The sequence below is a fragment of the Balaenoptera borealis genome (assembly GCF_965194805.1).
Source record: "Balaenoptera borealis genome assembly, chromosome: 1".
NCBI classification, from domain to species: Eukaryota; Metazoa; Chordata; class Mammalia; order Artiodactyla; family Balaenopteridae; genus Balaenoptera; species Balaenoptera borealis.
Window position 1 is genome coordinate 114609183 of NC_138860.1, and position 14657 is coordinate 114623839.

The window sequence follows — 14657 nt, forward strand, 5'->3', positions numbered from 1 at the left end:
CATGAGAGCTGGCGCAGAGCTCTCGCCCTCACTGCACTTCCCAGATGCCAAGAGGAAACAACACCCTTGTGGAAGGGTGGGAAAAGTAATAATTGTCCAAAGGACGTTCCCCGCCCCCCACCCCCGTGCTGGAGCTTCTTTCCCGGTCTTTTTGAAGAAGCGCGTGTATGACTGATCGCTCAACACGCTGTTGGTTCTGATTGCAGAAAACACACCTTATAAATATATGATAACCATCCTGTAATAGAGAGTGTGACAATTTACTTCACAGTGCGTTTCGGGCTGCTAATTGATCGTTTCAGTCCAGGGACGATTTGGAATAAATTATAGCCATCAAAAGGATATCACTTCTCATTTTCGTGGAAGGATTTCCACGTCCCTTCGCGTTGGTCAGAGAGCCGATTGCACCCAGCAGGCAGAGAGGAGGGGAGGGAGCCGGCTGGAGAAAGGAGGCTGGAGGGGCGGGGCGGGGAGCTGGACGGGGCCGGGCCGGCGGGGCCGGGGGGCGGGGCCTGCGGGACGGGGCGGGGCCGATGGGCGGGGCCGGCGGCGGCGCGCACGCGGCGGCTGCAGGTCCGCGGTCGGACGGTAGAGGCCTCCCTTCCGAGGCGGCGGCGCGGGTGCCACCCGCTGGGGCTCCGCTCCCCCTGCGCGAGCCCGCGCGTCCTTCCCGGCGAGGTCCCTCCGCGGCGCGGCCAGACCCAGTGTGAGTATTCCCCACGCGCTCCCCTCCTCCCGCAGGCGGCAGCGCCTGTTCGTTTGAAGTGAGAGTCTCCGTCGGGCAGAGGGCCCTGCTCGGGGGCGGGGGTGCTCGCGTGAGCGGGATCTCACCTCCCGCTGGAGGCTTCCTCTCTGCGGGACTTACCCGCGGGAGCGGACGCCGTAATGCGGACCACCGCTCTCTGAGCTCCGGGAGCGGGAGTAGCGAGGCTGGAGGCGCCGCGGCGCCGTCGGGGGCTTTGTGTGCAGTTGGGGCCCGCAGCCCCGGTAGCTCTGGTTCTCACGCCGCAACTGCGGAGGGGCGCGTGCGGAGCGTCGCAGCCTCTGAGGGAGCCTCGCCCACCGGCCCCCCCCAGGAGAGGGCGAGGAGAGGGCGGGCCGGGCCGGTTGGCGCCGCGAGGTGATGCCGGGGTCTCCAGGGCGGCGGGTTACGCGCTGTGGAAGGCGGCGAGAGCGCGGCCTAAAAGCCCTGCGGGGGACGCCGGCGGGAGAGCTCGGCCGAGGCCCCTCCGAGCGTACCGGCCCCGGACCCCGCTCCGTTGGGTCGGCTTCCCCAGCCGCCTCGGAGGCCGCCGCGCCCTCGCTTGCATTTCATTTCCCGCAAGGTGTGTGCCGTCGTGTGGTGGTCACGGAGAAGAGAAACCTATCCCTGGATGGGATTCGACTTTGAAAAAACAGTATTTTCCTCCTCCTGTCGCGGGCACTTGCCAGTCTGGCCTTCTCCTCCCCCGCCCCCGAGACTTCCAGGCAACTTTCATTCTCTTCCTAAGTTAGAGCGTGAGAAGGATTGAGGCCCTTCGCCCACACGTAGCAGACCCCCCTATCCGTGTGCTTGAAGTCAGGCTTCGCATGGTGTTCTTCGGTTTTTAGTCTTGTGTTATGCTAATAAATTATGTCAATCTAGGGCACGGATGTTTCCTTGCAGGCGATTTTGACAGCAGTCATCATACCAAGCTATTATGAAGTGTGATGTCAGTCTGGAGGACGGATAATATATAAGCCAGTTCTTGGCACGCTATCTTACAAGGAAACATCTGAGACCATCAGTAAGAGGCATTTTAATTCACACACCAAAAATATTTTGTGTTTGGTTGACATCTTTCAAAATGCTGAAAGAGGTAGTAGCATTTATCATTTTGTAGGTATTTATCAAGGTACTCACAAAAGTCCCCATAGGAGGGAGGACGGTTTTGTCTTAGTCCTGTTCTATCACATAAACCAAGGAACAAAGGTGTTATATGTGCTACCAAATAAATAGTGCTTGTAAGCCAGTGATAGAGCTCTATTTATGAGAACAAACATCTTTTAAAACTGGAATAATTGGAAAAGTGAGGTAACTGGTTATGTTTATGCCTCTGTTGTGAAAGATAATCGTCTGCTAGCTTAAATGAGAAACCTTATGCTTTTAGCATAAGTACTGCATGTGTGAAATGATCCATTTAGCTCAGGTATGGAAGTCAGGTAAATTTTCTGTAAAACTCCGGTCTTAATGGTTACTACTTACTCATGGGTATTAAAGACTTTGATTGTATCAGGAGTCACATGAAACAAGTGATTAGGTTCAAAAGTATGGCTAGGGTCCTAATGACTGAATTCTGAAATCTAAAGTGATCCAAATCTAAGCAGACACTTTAGGCTTGATATTATGTAATAGTCATAAGCTGTATTTACATGGACCAAATCCCGTGGGAGTTAGTTTTACCATGAACTGTGCATGTGTTCACCCAAGGTATGGTTTTCTTTTCCTCCAGTCATTAATTCAATAACTATTTATTCATTATCTGTTACAGGTCCACTTCACTTTGCCATTGAACATGAGCCCTATAGGCATATAATACATAATTGTTGAAATGTAACTAAAATGTGGAAAATATATCTTCTTCTGGCTCAAGGAATATTATTATAAAAGAGTTAAAAACTGACCTTTCATTTATACAAACGGAAAATTGTATTGACTTCTCTCAAGTAGTAAGGTAAGGGAAGAAAAATTAGAAATCAGAAAGTTTTCTCCAGCCTATGCCCTAGTCACAGTACCATATTTTTTTCTCTTTAAGACTTTCAAAGCAAAGTTTAAAGGACCTGCATGATTGAATGGGTTTATGATGTCCTTTTAATAATTTTAGAATATAAAGTTTTCCTTAAAAGGTCTTGCTTCTTATATGGTGTGCTAGACTGGCTTTTGTTATGTGAGTGAAGCACTATAATTTTAGTTAAAATCAAAACCGCATACCCCTTTTTTCCCCAACCTGAAGTAAGAATTGCCTACAATTAAGTCAAGAAGACAAACACATTTCAAGTAGTTACAAGTACACCTGTTTAAAATTCATTTTCATTGGCTTGATAAACAGAGAAAAACATCCAAGATGTTTATCTCAATTATTTGTAGTTTCATCCTAAACAATGCCTAGGTCCTTGAATATCAAGACATTTTTGTATGACATCTATAAGATGCACCTAAAGAGTGTAAAATTTTGTGAAGTGCAATAATGGAAGATGTTAAGAATAATTTTATCCTTAACCCTAATATTGTGCCGTAGGGCCATAACTAAGTAACCAAGATATGACTATAAACTAATATAGTCCACTGTATCAGAACTTACACATACATTTTAGTGTCCTATCCAACTAGTCATCTTGGAAGTCTGTCACTTATTGCAGTGATGCTTCCATTGCTGCCATCGTTCAAACCTATTTTGAAGCTCTTCATTTGGGCACTCTTCAGAACCCACAGCACATCTTGTTAAAAAGCCTTGGAGGCAGTAAGTCATCTTCCTTTAAAGACCTTCTGTGCTCTGAAGAGTTAGGTGGGTGATCAAGTCAGGTAATGTAATTTGGGGGTCAAAACAATTGGAAAGACTATTAGATGTCTTTCTTGAGTAGCTTTTAAACTAGTTCTAAAGTCATTACACAAGAATAGTTTGAACATTGGCAGCACCATTGGAGTAAAAGTAGCTGCCAAGGGAAAACTCTTAAGAAAAGTGTGCATTTGGAGCTTGTAGAGTCTCTTTGATTATCAATGAATTATTAATTTAACAATCATATACATCTCTAGTACATTGGTATGCAGTATAGAGACATCTTACTTCAGAAATCTATATTGTCAAGAATTTGGTTGATCTGGATTTTATGAGAGTTCAATTTTGCTGCTATGATAACAAAAGCTGTTAAGTTCTAGAATATGGGCTTGGGTAGGAAAAATCCAAGATGTCATGGGCTAAAATCAGGATTGCCATATATAGTTCTATAGATTTGGTGCTCCACATTCCTTGAAATACAAAGGAATCATACTCAATTAAGAAATCAAACTTAACCTGTGTTCTGTTTAGTGAGCAAGGCATTCACCATTGTCAAAAAAACTCAGTGATCCTTCAACTGTAGGTGAAGTCTAACTTGTGGAATAAAACATTCGTCATTTTTAGTAGATGGTTGTGAATAGAGACCCCGAAGTATATATGTAATGGAACTACTGTGTACTGCTGTAAGCTAACAATATGCTATATGCTGTGCAAAATACAGAATTATGAAACTCCCTCCTCAGTGAATTTAAACTCTTTATGATATTCAAGACCAGAATATGGGAGATGGGGTAGAAAGACACTCAAGGTAAAGAGAGAGGGAGATGGAAAGAGGTAGGTCATGGGGCTTTTGAATCATAATTAGTTGAATTCATCTAAGAGAAGAGTTTAGAAATAGTTTCCAGGGCTTCCCTGGTGGCGCAGTGGTTGAGAATCTGCCTGCCAATGCAGGGGACACGGGTTCGAGCCCTGGTCTGGGAAGATCCCACATGCCGCGGAGCAACTGGGCCCGTGAGCCACAACTACTGAGCCTGAGCGTCTGGAGCCTCTGCTCAGCAACAAGAGAGGCCGCGATAGTGAGAGGCCCGCGCACCGCGATGAAGAGTGGCCCCCACTCTCCGCAACTGGAGAAAGCCCTCGCACAGAAACGAAGACCCAACACAGCCAAAAATAAACATAATAAATAAATAATAAATAAAAAATTTTAAAAAAAAAGAAATAGTTTCCCAAAACCACCAGCAAATAATTTAAAATCTGAGGGAATAATTCAAATTCAGCTCCAGCTGAGACTATATGGAGAACCAAGAAAAGCAGAAAGAATGTAATTAGCTGAGTAGGAATTTTTCTAAGAATTCAGGTCTAATACCTTTAGTATTATATAGAGGGCCACAGGATCATTAGTGATTAGCAGGGATCCAGGCTATAATGATCAGGAGAGATCAAGGCCAGAGGACAAAGATGAAAGAGCCTTCCTGCTTAAACTGAATGTTGCAAATGCTGATGCACTTACAGAGGGAAGGTCAGCTAGCAGACAAAGAAATAGGGCAACAGTCCCAAATCATCAAATATATTCCTCTCTTTCACCCCACAGTTAGATTGGATATGGAGATTAACCAAGTTTGAGCTGAGACAAAAAGAATATCCTTATTTCACCCATTTATAAGATCTGGAACTTTGAGTTTTGTCTGCTTTGATGAGTTTGATTATTGCTCAGAAATTAGGGAAGGGGACCTGCTGGGCCCAGGATATCAGAGTTACATACCCAACTAAAAGGTCAGTGAACAAGGTGGACAGATCCAATTCCAGGTCTTTTCTGGGGAAAAGACTGTTTGTCTGTTAGCAGATAAAACGGCTCCTCAATTATATGTTACAAGTATAAGGAAGTGTCAGGTACCCAGCACATCCTCAATAAATAACAACAATTGTGGAAAAACAAGTAGCAGTGATGTTAGCCTTTCTTTTGGAATGGGTAGCCCAACCATTGCACCTGCTCATATTCTATAGATTTAAGAACCATCCAAATATTTCTTAATTTGAATCTAAATATTAAATTTTGTATATAGTGTTTATAGCTTCAGGATTAGGGTGGGGGAACTCTTAGTATGGCCAGGTAGCTATAATAGAAGTCTGGTTGGTATAGCTTGAGGCCCATCTCTTTCAGATAGAAAGGTTCCTGGTTTTGGATTTACAGAATTCACACGTGGATCCAGAATATAGAAGTGGCAGGAAATTGCCCTGAGAACTGGGAAAGTATCCTTGACTAGGAGTGGGGACTAGGTTTATCATGTACCAATTGTGTTACTTGAAGCAAATTTTAGTTTTCTCATAGGCAAAATGTATATAATACATTTACTTCAAGGGGTAGTTTTGAGCCTTGTCTGAGATGAAATAAATGGAACGACTTGGTTTATTAAGTGCTGTGCATGTGCAAGCTTTTGTGTGTCACAACATGGGTTTTGTAGGTGAAGGTAAGGGTTGTAGCCCTTGAGCTGTCCAGATATTTAACCCAAAATATAAATGAAGATGGAAATCTATCTTTGGGAATTTAGGAGAATAGACTAGTTTTCGCATGGGTACTAGAGACAAGTCATCATATAGTCATTATTCTCCCTTTCTCGAATTCATAGGAAGTACCCTGTTACCATTGCAAGAATTTTTTTTTAACGTTTCCTGAAGACCTGTGGGAAATAAAGAAACCTGTTAGCTTGCTTAATACTATCAGGTCCAGGTCTTTAGCATTGGCACTGAAGGCACAATCTCCATGTGGGGAAAAGTAGCCAGGCTTCCAGGCCTTGATTCTTGTACTCTCAGAAGTTCTTATCTTAGAGATTTTATTAATCCCCATTGCCACCTACATGTCTTGGAACAAGAAGCTAGATGGAGTTCCACGTATTGGCTTAATTGGTCAGCTGTGAACATTTTTTTTTGCAGTTGTTATTCTTCCCACAGCAACAACCCATTTTTGCTGCAGAGACTGCAAGACCTCCCAGCCCTTGCAGGCCATTAAAAAAATTAACACTTGTATCTTTCATTTTCCCCTACTTTCCTCTGTGTATTTGAAAGGTAGAGGCTGCTTGGGGCAGGGTAATCCACCTCTCTATCTCAGAGAAACACCAGTACAGATACAGACAGTGGTGTTATTGGCTCCCACCAACAGGGGGCATGGTTCCTAGAGAGGAGGGGAGAATGGAAGGGGTGGTCTGGGATGTATACACTCATCCTTTCTTCTGTTGAGTTTCAGAGGCTATCCTGCTGAAGAGGAAAACAGTGCCCTTGTCTTAAGTCATGGTTAGAGGATATTTTCTAGAGGTTTGTTGAGTATCCTCCACACAGTGACACTTCATAAATTGACGTTGTGTAAGACAGACTGTATTTGAGCCAGTACAATGTGTTGGCTAAGGAGAAAGGGACATTTGATTCAGACAGTCTGTGTTTGAATATCACATCTGCTACTTACTTGCTGAGTGGCTTGGGCAAGTTTCTTAATCCCTCTGAGCCCCAGTTTATCTGCAAAATGGCAATAATAACAGTGTCTATTTTTTAGGATTGTTGTGCGTGAGGGTGCTCAACAAATGGAAGCTATTATTAGGCTCTGGAGAGTGAGCGAGGAATATAAAGAAATATAGGGCGAATTTCCCTCTTCAAGGAGCTTACTGTATGGTTGGAAGGGACTGATTAAATGAAAACTGACATAATAGTACAGGGCAGAGAATAGGAGTGCCAAGTAAGAGCTGCAGATAATGAATGGTTTCAGCAGTCTGCCAAGGACTAGGATGGTAGTGAAAGATTTCAAGATAGAGGTGGGAATTTCTCTCTGGGATTTGCAGGCTGGGTGGGATTCAGATATGTGTACTGGAGTTGAGAAGGCATTCCAGATGGCAAGGAGAAGGAGTGATTAGAACACACAGTACAGCAGGGGTGAGAGTATGCCAAATGGAAAGTAATCCAGTTTTTAAGTCAGATAGGTAAGCGTAAGAATCCTGTCTCTGCTGTGAGATCTTGGTTGGACAAGTACCTTAATTTCTTTAGTCTCAGTTTCTACAGCCCTAAAATGGGTATAATCATATCTCATTAAATTGAAGGGAAATGAGGTAATGTTTGTAATGCCTAACATGGTGCCTGGCACCTCACAAGTGTTCAATAAAATGAAGATAATTCACGTGGTGTTTTCAGGGGACAGTGGGGGAGCTGTCTTCCTGAAGAGCTGTCTTGCCTGGTGTAGGCTAGTAGTGTAAAACAAAGCCGAAACAGCCAGTTAGTGCCTACAGGGGGAGTGGAGAGGAGGCTTAAAGGCCAGTTTAAGGAGCTGGGTGGGGCTGTTATAGGCTATCAGAGCTATCAAGGTTTTTGAGTAAAGCGGGGGTTTAAGAGAAATTAATCTCAAGGCACTGGGCAGGCTGTTTTGGAGGAAGGAAGAAACTCACTCATGCATGTGTAAACTGATAAGGGTCTAGATTAGGATAGTGGCAAGGTTACCAGACCTGGTTGGTGTGGTCTCTTTAAAGTTTCTTTTGTAAAAGGAGCTTAGGGCTCAGCAGTGTGGAGTGAGGGAATGTTTTGTTTTGTTTGTAGACTCCTTAATATTTAGTGTCAGTTGTCCAGAATAAAATTAGTATAGATCCACAACTTTGGAAAATAGAACTCACTCAATATCCAGGGACTATAAAAGGTGGGAAGTAATTTTAATGCTAAATAAACCCTAGAACTTGCTTCAGCTTATAAAATAGCCTCTTTTAAAACTCCTTTCCCCTTCCTGTTAATGCACACGAGTGTGTGCCTATCACTGGTTTTCTGGAAGGCACGGTATAGATCATTTATAATTGTTTGGAGTTTGAGGTTAGGATTGTTAGTACCAAGTGGCATTGGGTCAAATGGGGAGGATGTTGCCAGCAAAGTGGTAATTTGATGACTTTATTTATTTGGTGACAGTGTGATTTGGATGAGAAAATACTGTCTTCTCCCTGGGGTTTAGAAGTGATTTAATTAAAAACACAAACCTAGGAAATGGTTTTGGATACTAGGGAATTCATTTATAGTCTCTCATTCTCTCCTCACCACTCTTTTTTCTGTCCCTAGTAGTATTGAAGTGGGAGAATACATGGTAGATAATTGTATTTCTAAAGAAAGTCACACTGATTATATGGACACCAGTTTTTAAAATGTGAGGAAACTGAAACTGCCTATTGTTCAGCCGTGGGCCTTAAACATATTAAGTAGGAAAGGATAACTGACATACTACTGATTTCCTGAATTTTGCTGTTCTGTCGTTTGGCTGTAAGGGCGACGTGGTGCTGATAGCTCTGGGGTATCTGGGGTGTCTCAATAGTTAATTGTGGCTACCTCTGCCTGCCTCAGAAGGAGGGTACATGAGTAAGGGGACTGTGTGCGGTGGTTGACCAACACAGGAAGGAGCTCAGTGACACAGGGAAAGGCAGGCCCTGTGAGGTTAGAGGCAAAGCAGACTGTCCTGTTGCTTCTGAGCAGAGGCAGGGAGTGTATTTCATTTCTCATCTCCTGAGTTTATTGAAATCATCTGCTGGGGTGGGAGGGGGCAGAAAGCAAGCCTGATGTTGTAAAGCTGATGAAGATGCCAGCAAGCAGGTTATATCCGACTCTTGGCACTCCTCTCCACTCCAGCCTGGAAACAAGACTGCATGAGAAACCTATTTCAAGAGAAGGAAGGGGAGAAAGCAAGAGACATCTCCCTACTTTTTAATGAAAGATTTTTTGAGTATATATTAATTTTGGATTTCTGGTGTCCATTCTACCCTAAGAGACCATCCAAAGTAGCTCCTGGCTGAAACCCCGGCGAGGAGAGGTTCAGACCAGGGACAGGTGGCATTGGGCAGAGGGTCTTCAGGGTACTCTTGGCATTAATTTGCTGAAAAGAGCCTCATCAGAGACCAGGTCTCCCCTCCTGCATGGGTGGCGGACATTAGGCCTCGTAGAGGGCCTCCATGCAGATTTCAGCTTTGCCCCCTCCTCCAAACCCTCTGCCTTGTGCTCCTGCAGCAGGACCTGTCTCTCCCTCTTCCCCCTTTTTTCAATTAAATGAATTAATTACCAGGCATTTAACTTTTTGCCAGACTCTTTCATTATGCCCAGAGTTGTTGCTGAGCGGCAGAGGAAGTAATAACATTCGCAGTGAGGGGCAAATCCTGTTAATGAACAAATTAAAGTTCAAACAGTGATTCAAGTTCACAACCTCTCTGTGGCTCTTCTCTTTAATAAGAGTTATACATGTTACTTTCCTGGCTCTTTTCTCCCTTTTATTACTTTTTAAGCTTTTCATCAACACTGCTGGGGCATATTTGAGGCTCCCAACCTTTCAGCCCTGACAAGGACTCGAGCAGTTATAATCCCGTCTTAATTTGGCAACTTTTGTAAAACACATAAAGGGCCCAGAGTCACCTTTGGTCGCCAGGGCCTCGGGTGACCGACCCTCTAGCTTCCTCCCGACGCCAGGGCTTCATGGGCCGCTCTTCTCGATCTGGTGTTCATTCCTCTGCTGCACTCAGAGTCGGCTGACTCAGCTCCCCGCCCCGAGGCACTGCCTGCAGGGTGCGGCCGACAAGTGTCCAAGCCCTTGCCTCTCTGCCTTCCCTCTCCAGTCAGCCTCTCCACACGCAGATGCCAGCGCTTGGAGGAAGGGGAAGTGGTGAGGAGGGGGAGGAGCCTCTAGACTAAAAGCTGGGAACCGCTAAGGAGAAAGGAGTTTGGGGTAGGAAGGATGCCTGACCCCCTCCCCACCACCATTACCACCATTACCAAATGCCGCTAGCCTCGGGGAGGGGGCCTCGCCTGGAATGGCACAGGAAGGCCCAAGGCTTCTTAGCCCTTGACTGGAGCGGCCAGGCCTGGTGAGAAGGAGCCGGGAAGGTGTCAGGTGCCCGCTTACTTCTTCCTGCTCTGTTTTTTACGAAATGTGGATTGCGTGGGGGTGATCTCCACGTCCGCGCCTGGCTTCTCACCACCATCCCCTGAGCGTAGATTGATATGATCACCATGACAACTGCAATCTAGGAGCATACGCATAATAGAGATGAAATAGACAAAAGATTAGCATGCCATGAAAAGTACAATAAGTTTCTTATTTAGCATTTAGATAACTGTCTTTCCTCCGGAGCAAGCTTCAAAGTTGAAGCCAGTTTAGACCAAGAGGATTAATTCTTTCTCCCACATGCTTCATTGAATCTCTCATTACCAAACTTTGTCTGTACTGATGTAAGATTTGATTGAAGATTAGAGCATTTAGCAAATCTTGCTTTTCTGCATGTATCAGGTCCTTTCAAGCAGGGATCGAGGTGCCCAGTGGTCAATACCCTTACTTTTATCCAGTGTCTGCTTCATTTAAACTTAATCAACTCCATCAGTGAACTGGAACAGGGAAACGTCCCTGTGGTAAGAATGTTGTGCTTTTGTGGGATAATTCTTTGCTCTTTCCCGATCTGTTGGCGTTAAACCTAAAATTGCACTATGATGAACTTTTTTTTTTTTTAATCAATATGATAATGACAATTGGGCCTGAATGCTCTGGTAGGACTTAGAGTAGAGCAGGATCTGGCCTCCATTACCAAAACAACTTCGGTCCTGCGATAGTCCGCCACCTTTTGTGTGGCTTTAATACCTTTTCTTCCCTGACATTGAATATTGCTCAAGCTGGAAAATGATGCATCTTGTAGGGAAGGCTCATATGTCACAGCCAGAAAGTGAAGCAGACCGATTGGTTGTGTGAATTATCTGACTTGCTGCAGTGAATTATTTGCACTGTTTCCTTACCTAGTCAACAAGTTCCTGAGGTATAGTAGAGATCAATCAAAACTGACAGTCTGCGTGTGAAAGCTTTACTGTGTAAATCTGGCGCACTCATCCTGGCCATGCCGGCCCTGGCATCTGTATATCATTTTTATACTGCTACCAGTAGAGCAATTTCAAAAGTATTTGCAAGGAAAATGCGTGTCCCCATCTGTTCCTGGAAGCATAAATGTGCCACCTTCAGAGGGTTTTCACTGGTAATCATATCTTTAATGATCAACAGACTAGTGATATATACTTTTCCATAAAATGGGGTTTTCTTCACTTTATTGTGATTGGCTAGAATAAATAGCTTTTCCATATGTTAGAGAGATAAAATATAAGATTAGCAGAGGTCGTTTGTTAGATAATAAACAAAAGAAACAATTCATTCCAAATAATCTTTGAAAAGAAGCAATGACAAAATTAAGTTGCAGCAACAGAGCATCTGGGGCCCTACATCAGAAAACAGACCTTGCTCCTCCTTGGAAAAGGAGCCATTTAAGAGCAGAGGCAGGGAGGGAAGGACCAGGGTAAGGAGGAGAGGCTAGACTAATACTTGTTTATTTCTGTTTTAAGGTTGTATCTCCTTTCCCTGACCCACTATTTGCCTGCCCTCGCTGAAGCGCCCTGGGTAAGTTGGTGCATGATGTGTTCAGAAAGCAGGAAAGTGCTACCCCGCTGAATTTCTCTTCAGGCCTACAGGGAATGGGGATTGTGTTCGTGTACTTTAAAAGTTGGCTTCCTCCTTGGGAGATGCTCTTCTCCCATAGAAAAGGGTGACCACGGAGGGCAGGCAGAGTACTGGCCTTTGAAATTCCAAAGCCATGCAGAAGGTACCTCAAGATTACCAAAACTGCCAGAAACCCCCCAGGAAGTGTTCTTAGTGATCTAATCCCACCTGTTTTGTAGGTTACAGTCCGAAGATACAGTCAGGCCCTGACCACTATCTCTCGCCTACCCACACACATATACTCACATGAGTATTCTCCACACTCAGAGTCCAAGAGCACTGCCCCCCCCGCTCCTTTTTTCAGATGCAGACACTCCTAGTTCTTGGCAAAATTTGGAAGCTTCTCCTCCAGGATCTCTGTCCAGACGTTGCAACTACCTGCTCAGGAATTTCCAATTCTATTTTGTTTCCAGTCAGAGAGAACCTCCTGTTTTGCAAAGGACTGACATTAGTTGCAGGACATCTGAATCTAAACAATGCCTTCAGCCTTTGAGCTCTCTAGAAAATAGGTGTAGAGCTATTTAGACCTGTTTTCTACAAGTCAGGCATTGAGAATGAGACGTTGAGGTGGAGGGGATGTTCTCTCTACACATTGAGAACAGGACCAGTTAGCAGATTAACCTTAGGCTGGTTCTTTACTCTTTACAATTATGTATTGTTATTGACTTTTTTCCCCCTTGGGATAATGGGAGAAAAGCTCCGTCTTTTCTGTATATCTTACCCCCCACCTCATATTCCACAGAATTTCTTGCTCTCTCCAAATGCCTACTTCTCTCACTGCAGCAGGAGTGTGTTGGTGTTAGTTCCAAAGTGGGAAATGTAGTCCTCAGGCTGGTCCCAAGCAGAAAGTCTCTCTTAGCATCTTAAAGCTAACTTGTGTTCATTTCCTGGCCCCAGTGAGGTTTGGGAACAACTGGCAGGACAGTAGGAAAACAGCCTACCCCAAATCTATGGCCAGAGGAAAACAGAAAAGCCACTGTCAAAAGATTTTCTTTTAAAATTTCCCCTTAATTTTAGAAATCAGTCTTATAGGCTGGGTTGCATGTAGACAGTCATAGACTATATAAAAGATCTACATATAGATCACACTTTGCCTGATCTGAAACCAGATTTACTATAGTATTGCAATTAAGATTAAAAGAAAGGGAAGTCACACTTGTGGTTTCCACACTGCATTGTGATACACTGCAGATCTTCTCTTCAGTGAATTTGCCTGCCACAAGGAAATTCTGGCATGTGTAGTGTATGAGACCTATTTTACACTCTATTTAGAAAATTGTATTTCCTGATTTCTGTGTATTTTAGTTTGAAACCCATTTTGCATTGAATTTCTATGTTGTTTTCATAAAATGAAAGGAAGTAAAAAACCTCACCAACTGATTTTGTGTGGAAGAAATAAATCTGTGATGTTTGCTCCTTCCCTTGTCCAGGAGGACGAGGCTGTCACTACTACAGTTGGGATATTTCCCACTCCATGCTCTTGTGCCCAGGGGTCCTGTCGAACCCACAAGACTGCCAGGAACACTGCCGTCCACACCAGAGTAGAAGACATCTGCAGGGGCTCATGTTGGCTGAGGCTCTGAATCACAGAACTGCAAGCATACAAGGTTTTCCTAAACCTGGACTGGAGAGCCATTTGCAGCACATAGTGCTTTGCTGCTTCAGATCCACAGACCCTGTACACATGCACATCCATAGCAGAGATGGAAGTCTTGGCAACTATAGGACAAGGATTTAAAAATTTAAAAACAAACACACCATGTTCAGGGTGAAAATTACCTGCACCGACAATGCTGTCTCTTTCCTTCCACAGTCTCACTGCTACCAAGCAGCCTCATCAGTCTGGGGTTATTTCACTGAAGATGTACTTAATTCCAGATAAACTACTGGGTGTCTATATGTAACAATCTTTTTTGTTAACCAATTTTATGAAAACAAAAAACCCTCCCATCTTAGAAGAAAATATTGAACCTAAAACTCTAATTCAAATATTTGAAAACATATGGGCATATTCTGCTGCATGATTGTAATATGCTTAAGTATGTAATAGTAATTGTCTTTTAAATGCCCCTTAACAGGACAGAGATGGGCAGGCAGTATGGTGTTTTAGAAAGAAATTCAGTTTTTTAGAATAAGCCTAAGAAAATGACTCTTTTGATTATGGAAAATAAACTCAATTGATAGGACAAAATGAACTTTTAAAATTTAGTATTGATTAACAATCCTTAAGTTAAATTACTGATAAAACACCACCTGGATCTTAAAAATGCCAAGGTGTTTAAAGTTATCAGAAAATGAAAATTTGTGGGGAACTGACTTTTTTTGTTATCCTTCACTCTAAACAGAATGAAGCAATACTTTCTGTCACTCTTGGCATTTATTGGGGATTTTCATCTTCTTAAGGAAATAGCAGGCAAGCAGCTTGCCTCAGTCTAAAGAACGGTATTAATGGGCAGAATTTTTACAGTTACCCTTGTCTGTGAACACCGTTAAGGGGTGTGTTTTAATTTGTGGTCAGAACAACTGGGTTAAGATCTGGAGAAGACACTGAATTTTCCCAATGGGGGAAGGGCGAGGAGAAAGGAGGCAAAAGTAGTTTTACTGTGCGGCCAAAG

At 43.8% G+C, this 14657-nt stretch overlaps 1 long non-coding RNA gene across 5 annotated transcripts in view; it reads left to right on the forward strand.

The window, feature by feature from the left end:
- Positions 1 to 590: 590 nt before the first annotated feature.
- Positions 591 to 14657, forward strand: part of LOC309606411 — a 34718-nt gene continuing 20651 nt past the window's right edge. The window contains exons 1-4 of one of the 5 annotated variants that reach the window (XR_014231817.1): positions 591 to 706; positions 1646 to 1766; positions 2511 to 2693; positions 11889 to 11943. This is a non-coding gene — a long non-coding RNA (uncharacterized lncRNA). Of the gene's footprint in view, positions 707 to 1025; positions 2694 to 11888; positions 11944 to 14657 lie in introns of those variants that run through there. The other 4 variants (XR_014231815.1, XR_014231816.1, XR_014231819.1 and 1 more) reach the window with 4 other exon arrangements.